Genomic DNA, 10,166 nt, shown 5'->3' on the forward strand with positions numbered 1-10,166 from the left:
GCATGACATGAATAATTGTGAAGAGAAATAAGGATTTCAATGCTCAATAAAAGGCGTGCAATGTTTATAAAAAAAAGGGGGGGAAGAATGAAAGAAATACAAAATGCAGAGCATCAATAGATGCTATAATTATTCCAAGGCTATTAAGAGAAACAACTCTCCTAAAATGGACAGAGCCATGCATAAAGTCATAAGAGGTCTTTGTTTTAACTTTTTTTAAAATTAATTAATTAATTAATTGATTGATTGATTTGTTCGCTGTTTCTCAATATTGCAAATGTCTCACATGTCTGACTGTATTCCTCAACAATAAGATACTCTCTCTCTCTCTCTCTCTCTCTCTTTTTTTTTTTTTGGTTTAGATCCTCAAACTGCTGCAATGTTACTATTTATGAACAGTTACTTATGAAATCATTGAAACCGACAATATTTTTTTTCCCTTAAACGCTTTAAATACACAGAGTGCATATATATATATATATATATATATATATATATATATATATATATATATATATATATATATATATATGTGTGTGTGTGTGTGTGTGTGTGTGTGTGTGTGTGTGTGTGTGTGTGTTTTTTTTTTTTATCAGCATTTATTGATGACATCTTTGAAATCTACCATAAAATGTTTACATTTTTTCTACCCCCATAAATGTCTAAGAGTCTATCTCAGTGAAAACCATAACCATTAGCTTTGTGAGTTAATTAAACCAGTTGTCAGTGAGAAAGGTCTCCATGCTAACTGATAACATCTTTAGCACTGAGAACCTCTAACCACTAGGGAGGATGTATGACACTGTATCACTACAGTTCGACCTCCTATCAACTGTTTCCTTGGTAACTGTTAGCCAAAGGAGACCCTTTCTTTGGAGCTCAAGTCTGTAGAATGAAGAGATGCCTTCATTCGAGTCTGTCTCTTTGTTCATATGATCAACAAAGGTCTTAAGGTCAGGAGAGAGTCTGTGAACTACCACTAACTAAAATGCAATAGCATACAGCTATTGTACAATAGCACCATAGCAGGGTTTTTTTTGTTTGATTTGCTTTTTAATTTTTTTTTTTTTTTTTTTAACCTTGGTATATGTGCAAAGCTCATAGCAACTGCTCTGATACTTTTCTTTTGATTTTCTTGTCAGAGAACATGAGTTTTTTTTTTTTTTTTTTTACATTGAAAATCGTGTGTGTGCTTGAGGTAGATGGAATGGTTGTCTCTTTTCCTCTTCACTAGTTTTCAGGTTTGTGTTTTCTTCCTTGCTTTTTTATTTATTTGTTTATTTATTTTTAAATTGAGAAAATTGCAAGATGAAAATGAAAACTGACACTGCCTATTGATCTGACCTGGCCTACTCTCACAGGACATGCTCTGATGAACCTTCCTCATCATGTTATACAAAAATGTGAAAAGTAAAATGAAAAAACCTCCAGTGACTCATCGGTAACACAGATATGTCATCAAGGGGAGGTACTGAGTGAGAGAGAGAGAGAGAGAGAGAATGCTCAGTTTAAAATTCTACTTCGACAACTTTTACTTAAGTTATAGCCCAGGGAAATTACAGTGAAGGAAAACTAAGAATTTTCAGTTCCATACTTCACTGTCCATTATGGTGTAATTAAAGATGGATAGATCAAATAACCTGCTGTATAAACAATGTGGTGTAACAGATAACCTTTTGTCCACAATTAAAGTTTAAAATTAAGTTTGTCCTCCCACAGCTCAAACACACGTCCTGCCTACCACACCATTTTCACCTTTATTCGACCTTCAGTCCTCATTAGAACTATCTAAGCAACTTGGTTAAATAAGAATTAGGTCTAATTATTCACAGAATCACACAGTTTCAATTTATTGTAGGACACTGCCATCTTAAAGACCTGAAATATACACAATCCTCTCTCTCTCTCTCTCTCTCTCTCTCTCTCTTACACACACACACACACACACACACACACACACACACACAAATCTATACATACATGCAAGCAGACGTACACAAACGTGTAAGCACATGCACACACACACACCGTAACACATACACACATACACATACACATAAAGAATCTCTGATTTTTTCCTGGTGGGGGGAGAGGGGTGTCTGGGTGAGTCAAGTTCACGGGACCCAAGCAGTGGGTAATTACAGACACATGTAAGGGTGGAAATGAAGCAGGCAGGACATTATGCAAATGTAATTATTATGGCATGGTGATTCATCACAGTAGGAGATTACTCTGTTAATGGAAGCCACCATAAATTAGAGCCTTTTTTTCTTTCTCTCTTCCTGAATCCCTGAAAGTTGAGGGAATGGGCCTGAAGAACCTATGCTGTAGTTTTCCCTTCTCAGTCCTGCACGTCTGCGATTAATGGTATACCCACTGTACATTTAACAGACAGTTTACTGCAGCTCTGCTTTAAGTACAGACGTTTGCTGTAATTAACACCTGACAAAACTCACTTCACACATGTCTCCAGGTATTCTGCTCAACATGTGCCTGATGAAAACGCTTCATTTATGCTCCTGCCTTGTATTGACAGGAATGCTCTACGGTAAGAATGACTTTTAAGAGGAGCAGCTAATTTACTGTGTTGTGATTTGAGATGACTTAAGAAATTTGGGGGGTGGCAGGAGTTTGGGGGAGGGGCAGGGGATTGTAGGAAATTTGCATATTTAAAAATTCAACTAACGGCAACCCAAGCTAATTATTGCAAGCTATGGAGGATCGTGATGCTCAAAATCAAGCTATTGTTTGGAAATGCTTACAAAGGCATTTAAAAAAAAATGAATCGGCTGACAACGAATGAAAAAGGTACCCATAAGTGTGTGTGTGTGTGTGTGTGTGTGTGTGTGTGTGTGTGTGTGTGTGTGTGTGTGTGTGTGTGCGTTTGTCTGACTGAAAGGACACTGCTTAGCTGGGGTCACCTTGACAAACTGGGGTCAAAATCATTATCCCCACTAGTGAAAAGCATTCCATAGGTGCTTTTCTTTTATAAAAATATTGACATTGGTAAAGTAAACATGGAAAATGTATTTAGTTAGGGTCAGGGATAAGGTTAGCTTGCTCTTCTTTAGTTTTTGTATAATGGAAGCCAGTGGTTCGTCCCCAGAATCTAGCATATAAGGTGTGTGTGTGTGTGTGTGTGTGTGTATGTGTGTGTGTGTGTGTGTGTGTGTGTGTGTGCATGGGTGTGTGGTGCAATGACACAGAATAGCTCAGCACTCACATATAAATGGTAGACACAGGAGTAATCTTTAGAATGAGGAGAAAGTGTTTAAAAGTCAGCAACATTAAATGGAAAGAGTGGAAAAGAAAGACTTGTAATTATGAAACTCTCAAAGAAGGCAAAAGGATAATTGTACCACTTGATTCTGGACTACGAGGAACAGTTTAAAAGGCACTTTTAAAACCAATCAAATGAATCTGAGAGAATATCTTTTCTCTGTCCTTCTCTTCTGCACTCTCTCCATCCCCTCCAACCCTAACACGCAGGCAAATTAGAAACACTGCAATGTGTTGTGTTAGGAATTTTGAAAAAAACAGACAGTACATCTGCTCACACAGATGTAGAAATATGGCTCGTTTCCACATTACTCAAGCCTGACAACTTACTCCCCATCTTTTAAAATACCCATTTTAAAAGCCGGTCTTGGTCACCGGGGGTCTCAAGCCTGGTACTCTGTAAAGCTGATTTTTGACAATTCCCATTGTAAAAAGCGTTATCTAAACAAAACTGAATTGATTGAAAGGAATTAAATTGAACTGAACTGAATTAAATTGAATCTAATTAACAAAACTACACAGTTTATAGTTGTGCACGATGCTATTACTTGTTTCACACACATATCAGAACAATTGAGTTGATTGCAAACGAATCATGATGCGTTCTATAGGTGGCTAGAAACAGATGCGAGCTAGCTCTAAAACAATCCGAGTTTTTCAACATCCAAGTTCAAGGCAGTGGCAGAGAGTCAGCGGACAACCGAAGCAGCAGGATTTGGATGGAAAGCCCGAGAGGTTGCCTCAGTGGAGGAGAGTGAGATTTCCGACCATCTGAAGCTCTGACTGCAGGGCTATTGAAGCGCAGAGAGGTTTTGAGCAGCTCTCTTTGTGGAGGACTGGGAGGAAGCATCTGGCAGAATGTACAGGCTTTTGCTCCAGTCTTTCTGAGAGAGCTGTCACTTACTGACTGTCGAGTTCAATCCAGAAGCTTCTCTGTCACATAAGCAGTTTAAATATAAAGTTATTTTGCAGTGAAAGGGAACTCTGAAAAGCCACATGCCCTGTTAATTTAGCTGTAAGTGTCGACATCTTCCAATGATGTCAGCTGCCCATTTAAAATGCCAAACAGGAAAGGCAAGGTGGAAAAGAAGGAGATGAGAGAGAGAGAGAGAGAGAGAGAGAGAGAGAGAGACAGAGAGAGAGAGAGAGAGAGAGAGAGGAGGGTCTGGACTGTATCCACATCAGTGTAAAGTATCTTGATAGATCTGTAAGCCAAATAGTGGTTCACTCCTCAGGGTTAGACTGACTGTATTGCTTTGCTTTTCCAGTTTGATTTGTGAAGACAGCCTGCTGTTTTAGCCTGATGGGGAAATGCAAGTGCTGAGAATATGTCTGTCTGTTTGTTTGTTTGTCATGCACTGTCAGCAAACCTATATCCTGAAATATTCTCAGTTTAAACTGCCCTCTGGTTCTTTGGGTGATGTAGAATGATTAAACACGGATTTGACCCGGGCTTTCCAAATTCATTCTCAGAGACCACTGTACTTTTAGCGTTAGCATAGTTGGCACAAATAATCGACCGATCATCAAGCTTTAGTTTTGATGAGATAATTCAGTTGTATTCGTTGTGAGGTAACCTTAAAATGTGGAGGCCAAGGAGCTCTGCAGGGAAATCATTTAGAAACACAGGTTATGTCTTGGTAAGAAGCTCCACATGAAGACTTGCTATATTGACGTGTCACATAACAACACTACAGTCAACTACACAATGTCTTACCATGTTGGCCTGTACTGCCCAGGGTTAATCCTCACATTAACCTCTCCATCTCTAAACTTCCGTAAGCGCCTCGTCTCCAATTTATTCATCTCAAAAAGAGTTTATTGGTTTATTTTGAAAATCAGCTGAAGAATTGATTGTTAGGTGCTTTGACTGAATTCTAAGCGATGAACAGTTTTGCTCTGGTGCACCACTGGCTGACCCAGCCCCTTAACAATGGGCCTGGTAAGCGGCTGCTGGCTCTAATAATAACGTGACATTCAGGACTGACCAGGGAAATGCATTTAGTTTCATTGGAATATTACATCTATAACCATAAGTCACCTCTTGGTGGACACCGATTCCGTTCTCAGGGGCGTGCATGTCCACAGTGAAAGACTGTTTGGGCCTGAGTATGATGCCAACACATCTCCAAATCAGTCCATCTGAACAGATTAGACTGAACAGATGGGCGAAAGAAGGGAAGGAAGGAAGACAGGAGGGAGGTAAGGGATGATGATTGGATAGCCGAGACAGGGAGAGATGGAGAGAGAGAGAGAAAGAGAGAGAGAGAGAGAGAGAAAGAGAGAGAGAGAGAGAGAGAGAGAGAGAGAGAGAGAGAGAGAGAGATGGGGGAGGGAAGAGGAAAGACTCTTAGTCTGATTTGACTGTAAAATCATATGGAGACTCAGTTTTCCCATATGGAGGAGTAGAGGAGAGGTGTTAGGTACCCCCCCCCCCCCCCCCCCCACACACACACACACTCATTCTGTTCGGTTTTATGAGTGTCACACACTGCTATTAAATCAAACAAGGGACAGAAATTAACAAATATAATACCATGCAATTTTAATGGGACTCCAGACGAGTGAAATAACTTGCTGGGATTGGCACCTCTCTGGCTGCCTAATCAATGTTTTGATTTTGTGTGTGAGTGAATGGGTGTGTGTGTGTGTGAGAGAGAGAGAGAGAAAGAGAGAGAGAGAGAACCCTGCGCTTTGATAAATTGTTTTGAGTTAATTATAGGGAGACTTTTCCTCGCCTTTGTTCCTGCCTCTGTGAGGTCATGACATCTCATTAACGGCATGGACCAGGTCACTTAGGCCAATTTGATGGAGGTGGATTTCATTACTTTAAAACACACACACACACACACACACACACACATACACACACAGAAAACACACACAGAAAACACACATGAGTATAAAACACATAGTTGTATGTTTGTGTACACACACCATTATGGTACTTGGTATCAGAGATATGTCATCGGAAGGGCGGGGGGACAGAGGGAGGGGGAGAGAGAGAGAGAGAGAGAGAGAGAGAGAGAGAGAGAGAGAGAGAGAGAGAGAGAGAGAGAGAGAGAGAGGGAGAGAATGCCCAGTTCTAAATTCTGCTTTGACAACTTTTACTTAAATTGTTGCTTTTACTTCAGTTCCATTCTTCACTGTCCATTATGGTGTAATTAAACTTGGATTGATCAAATAATCTTCTATATAAACAGTGCAGTGTAACAGATAACCTTTTGTCCACAATTAAGTTTGTATCTTTAAATAGAGCTTGTACTTGTGTTTGCATTATATCCTGAGCTCAGCTCAAACATCTCTTGCCACCCACAGCATTTTCACCCTCATTTGACCTCATTAGATCCATCTAAGTGACTTTTTTTAATAAGAAATCACTGCGTACTTACTGCACACTGCAATCTTAAAGAGCAAAAACAAAAAAGTTTTATAATTGACCTAAAGCACACACAATCATGTGCCTCCCTCACTCTCTCTTCCAAACACACACACACACACACACACGCACTCATACGTACACACAGGATAAGTCACAAAGTAGGATCTGACTGACGTCTGTAAACTCTTGTGTATGACGTATTGAACCCCGGAGTCTGAAGATTAAGATTAAATCTCCGTGATCGCACACACACTGTGACCAGTGAATTGGACTCTGCATTTAACCCATCCTTACATGCCAGTAGTAAACACACACGACCACTAGACGCAGGAGCAGTGGGCAGCAGGCCTGCGCCCGAGGGGCAGCTGGGGGTTAAGCGCCTTGCCCATGGGCACTTCAGCCGTGGATGTTTCTCCCGCCGGTCCTGGGACCTGAACCACCGGCCTTTCGGTCACAAACCCGATTCGCTAACCGTTAGGCCACAACACATGAACCTCACTCATCACCCCTTTACAAACAGAAATCTCCCCATCCTGTTCACAAAAAACAAAACAAAACGAAAAAACCCCCAAAAAACAAAAAACAAAACAACACAAAAAACCCCCCCAAAAACCCAGCCATTTTAAACAAAAATACATTTATGCATATTATTCAGCACAGGCTAAGACCTCACTTGCTCACTTTTTTCATGTCCTTGTTCTCTTGTACACAATTAACACTAATTAACTACAAGTCCCTGAGGTGCTCATATGAAGTTTACCTGTTACTCCTGACACAAAACAGACAAAGGAGACAAGGAGAAGAAGTCACACAATACTTTTAGGACACAACCTATAATTCAAGCGTAAAACAGACACTTGACCTAGGTCAGGACACGTGTGATAAATGTGAGAACCTATTTGTGTGGTTCCAATTTTTCTTTTTTCTTTTTTTCAGGCCAATTGGAACTGTAACGGAAACAGAGGGTCACAGGAGAATGTTCTTCCCCCGTAAATTATATATGACCTGTTAGTTATCCTATAGCACTAACAGGGAGAGCAGAGGAAGAGACACACTCTACAGAGACGGATGGAGTAAACCAATGCCGATTCGCAGAATGCTGATGCAGCGCGAAACCGCTGATAAAAGGGGCGGGGGGGGGGGGGGGGGCGGTAGCGAGAGAGAGAGAGAGGGCGGTTGAGAGAAAAGAGAAAAGGAAAGACAGAAAGAGTATGAATCACTCACTGAAGGAAGGACGAAAAAAAAGAAGTCACGGTCTATGGGCACTAGGGAATTTAAACATTATAAATGCATCATAACTGTGTGGAAAAGATTTCTTTTTTTTTTTTTTTTTTTTTTGAAAGCACAGATGAAATTAGTGCTACTCTTCCATCAATGAGAAAAGGTTAGATTACATTTTGCCCAAAAAACGATTATCTGAGTAGTGATATTCAGAGTAATGAGTAACGACTACTGTTTTATTTCTGGATTTGTCTTGTCTTAGAGAACAAAGCCTTACCTCAGTATCATAAACCGAAGACCTACATTAGTCCTTTATTTCATATAATCAGTAAATATTTTGTATGAAATTGATACACCCCATGTTCATGAAAGAAAGTTCTATCCCTAGTTCCAGTGTTGTATGTATGTATATGTATGTATGTGATATAGGTATGTCAAAGGACTAGACGGAAAAAAAAAACAAAAACAAACAAAAAAAAAAAACATACATATACATGTACACACACACACACACACACACACACACACACACACACACATATATACATATATATATGTACATGATATACATATATATCATTTTGTGTCTTTAACAAAGAACAGTTGCATCTGTTCCAAGTCCTTTTACTTTCATGTGTGAGTGTGCACACTAGTCACTTCTTTCTAGGAGGAGAGGGTCTCTCTACTTCAGAAACAGTCGGCCAAATGCTGTTTGCACCTCAGACGAGCGCAGATGACAACGGTGTGTTTGTATTAGAGATGACTCAGCAAACCCCCCCCCCCCCCCCCGCAAAAAAACGCGGCGTTAAGATACAGAGGAAAACAGCTGTCTCTGCTAGACATGGCACGAAAAAAAAAAAAAAAAAAAAAGAAAGAAAGAAAGAAAGAGAGAGAGAAAATTAGATGGTGTAAAAATTCATTCTCTGGTGAAGATAGGAGCTGACTCTGACACACTTTTTTCCTTATGATTGGACTTTGTTATCTATAGTGTGAAAAGACTCGCCTTATAATTCTGTCCTTTCTCTTGCTAAAATATCAGCAAAACTCATATAATTGCTTCAGGGATGGCCTGGAATGCTCTCCTGACCTAGAAAAGAACGACTCAAGACCTATGAGACCAAAAGTCCTCTTTCTTTGTCCTTGTCCTGTAATGAACGACTGATCTTGATAAGTTCACTTGACAGCTCATCGGCCGGTTTGATAGATACCGAGACAACCCAGACAGTACTGTCCCAAAGAACAGAACCGCATTTTAAACATGTCTGACTCCCACTGGATGCCTAAAAACTGATAAAACAAACAAACAAACAACAGAAGGAAAAAAACAGTGGTATGATAAAAGAATGCCAGGGTAACTACAGGAGGGATTAAGATGATTGAAGCAATTTCTGTGGTCTTTCTTCTACAGTGAAAAGATTGCACTGAAAATTTTGGAACTTTCTGGAAATATTAAGCATGCCTGAAAGTGGCTTGGATAAGAAACTGTAAGCAAGAAGCTATATATCTATACTTTGTCTCAGACACTGGTAATTATCACGAGTCACAGCGATAAAGACAGCTATACAAATATTTCTGAGTGAGAGAGCAGTTATTTTATGACAATATATATTCATAAAAATGAAATCATAACTATAATAGTAAGTAAAATTGCATTTTCTTGTTGCTGTTGTTAACAAAATTATTTGTATTGTGGGGATAAAAAGAACGCCTAATTATCTCTAAGATCTGAACGTCTTGTACGACAGTAGAGTGATGAGAAATACGGACCTGACACATAGATAAATCATTTTTATACATTTTCAATCATCATTCACAAAATGATTTTTGTCTGAAGGATACTGGTGCAGGTGAGGCTTGGTAATTTTCTTACAAATGAGGGAAAATGGAAAAGACAATTTTCACAGTTCTCACTGTCTGTCTTTTGATGATTATCATCAACGTCTTGACAGTGACTGGTCTAATGTGGCGACGTCTCCGCTGATATATATATATATATATATTTTAAATGACCTTTTCAGTGTTAACGATATCTGTGATTTCTTTCAATTAGTTACTCCGCCTCCCCGCCGTCCAATCAGACGATAACGCCCCGCTGCCCTTTTCTTCCCCCTCTTCTTCCTTCGTCTTCCTCATCCTTCATCTGAATTTTTAACACGATTTCTTTTCTTTCAGTCTTTCTTTTACTAATACATTTAGTCGTTTGCTAGACACATTCATCCAAAGACGCTTACAAAAGAACAATAAAAACAGGTTAGAATCAGCATGGCTCAGTGTAGAAAACTAG

At 39.5% G+C, this 10,166-nt stretch overlaps 1 protein-coding gene across 1 annotated transcript in view; it reads right to left on the reverse strand.

Moving 5' to 3' along the window:
• The window catches only part of astn2 (astrotactin 2), a 324,099-nt gene that overhangs the window by 210,778 nt on the left and 103,155 nt on the right, over window positions 1–10,166 (reverse strand). The window lies entirely within an intron of this gene.

The sequence above is a fragment of the Chanos chanos genome, chromosome 9 (genome assembly GCF_902362185.1).
Source record: "Chanos chanos chromosome 9, fChaCha1.1, whole genome shotgun sequence".
Classification (NCBI taxonomy): Eukaryota; Metazoa; Chordata; class Actinopteri; order Gonorynchiformes; family Chanidae; genus Chanos; species Chanos chanos.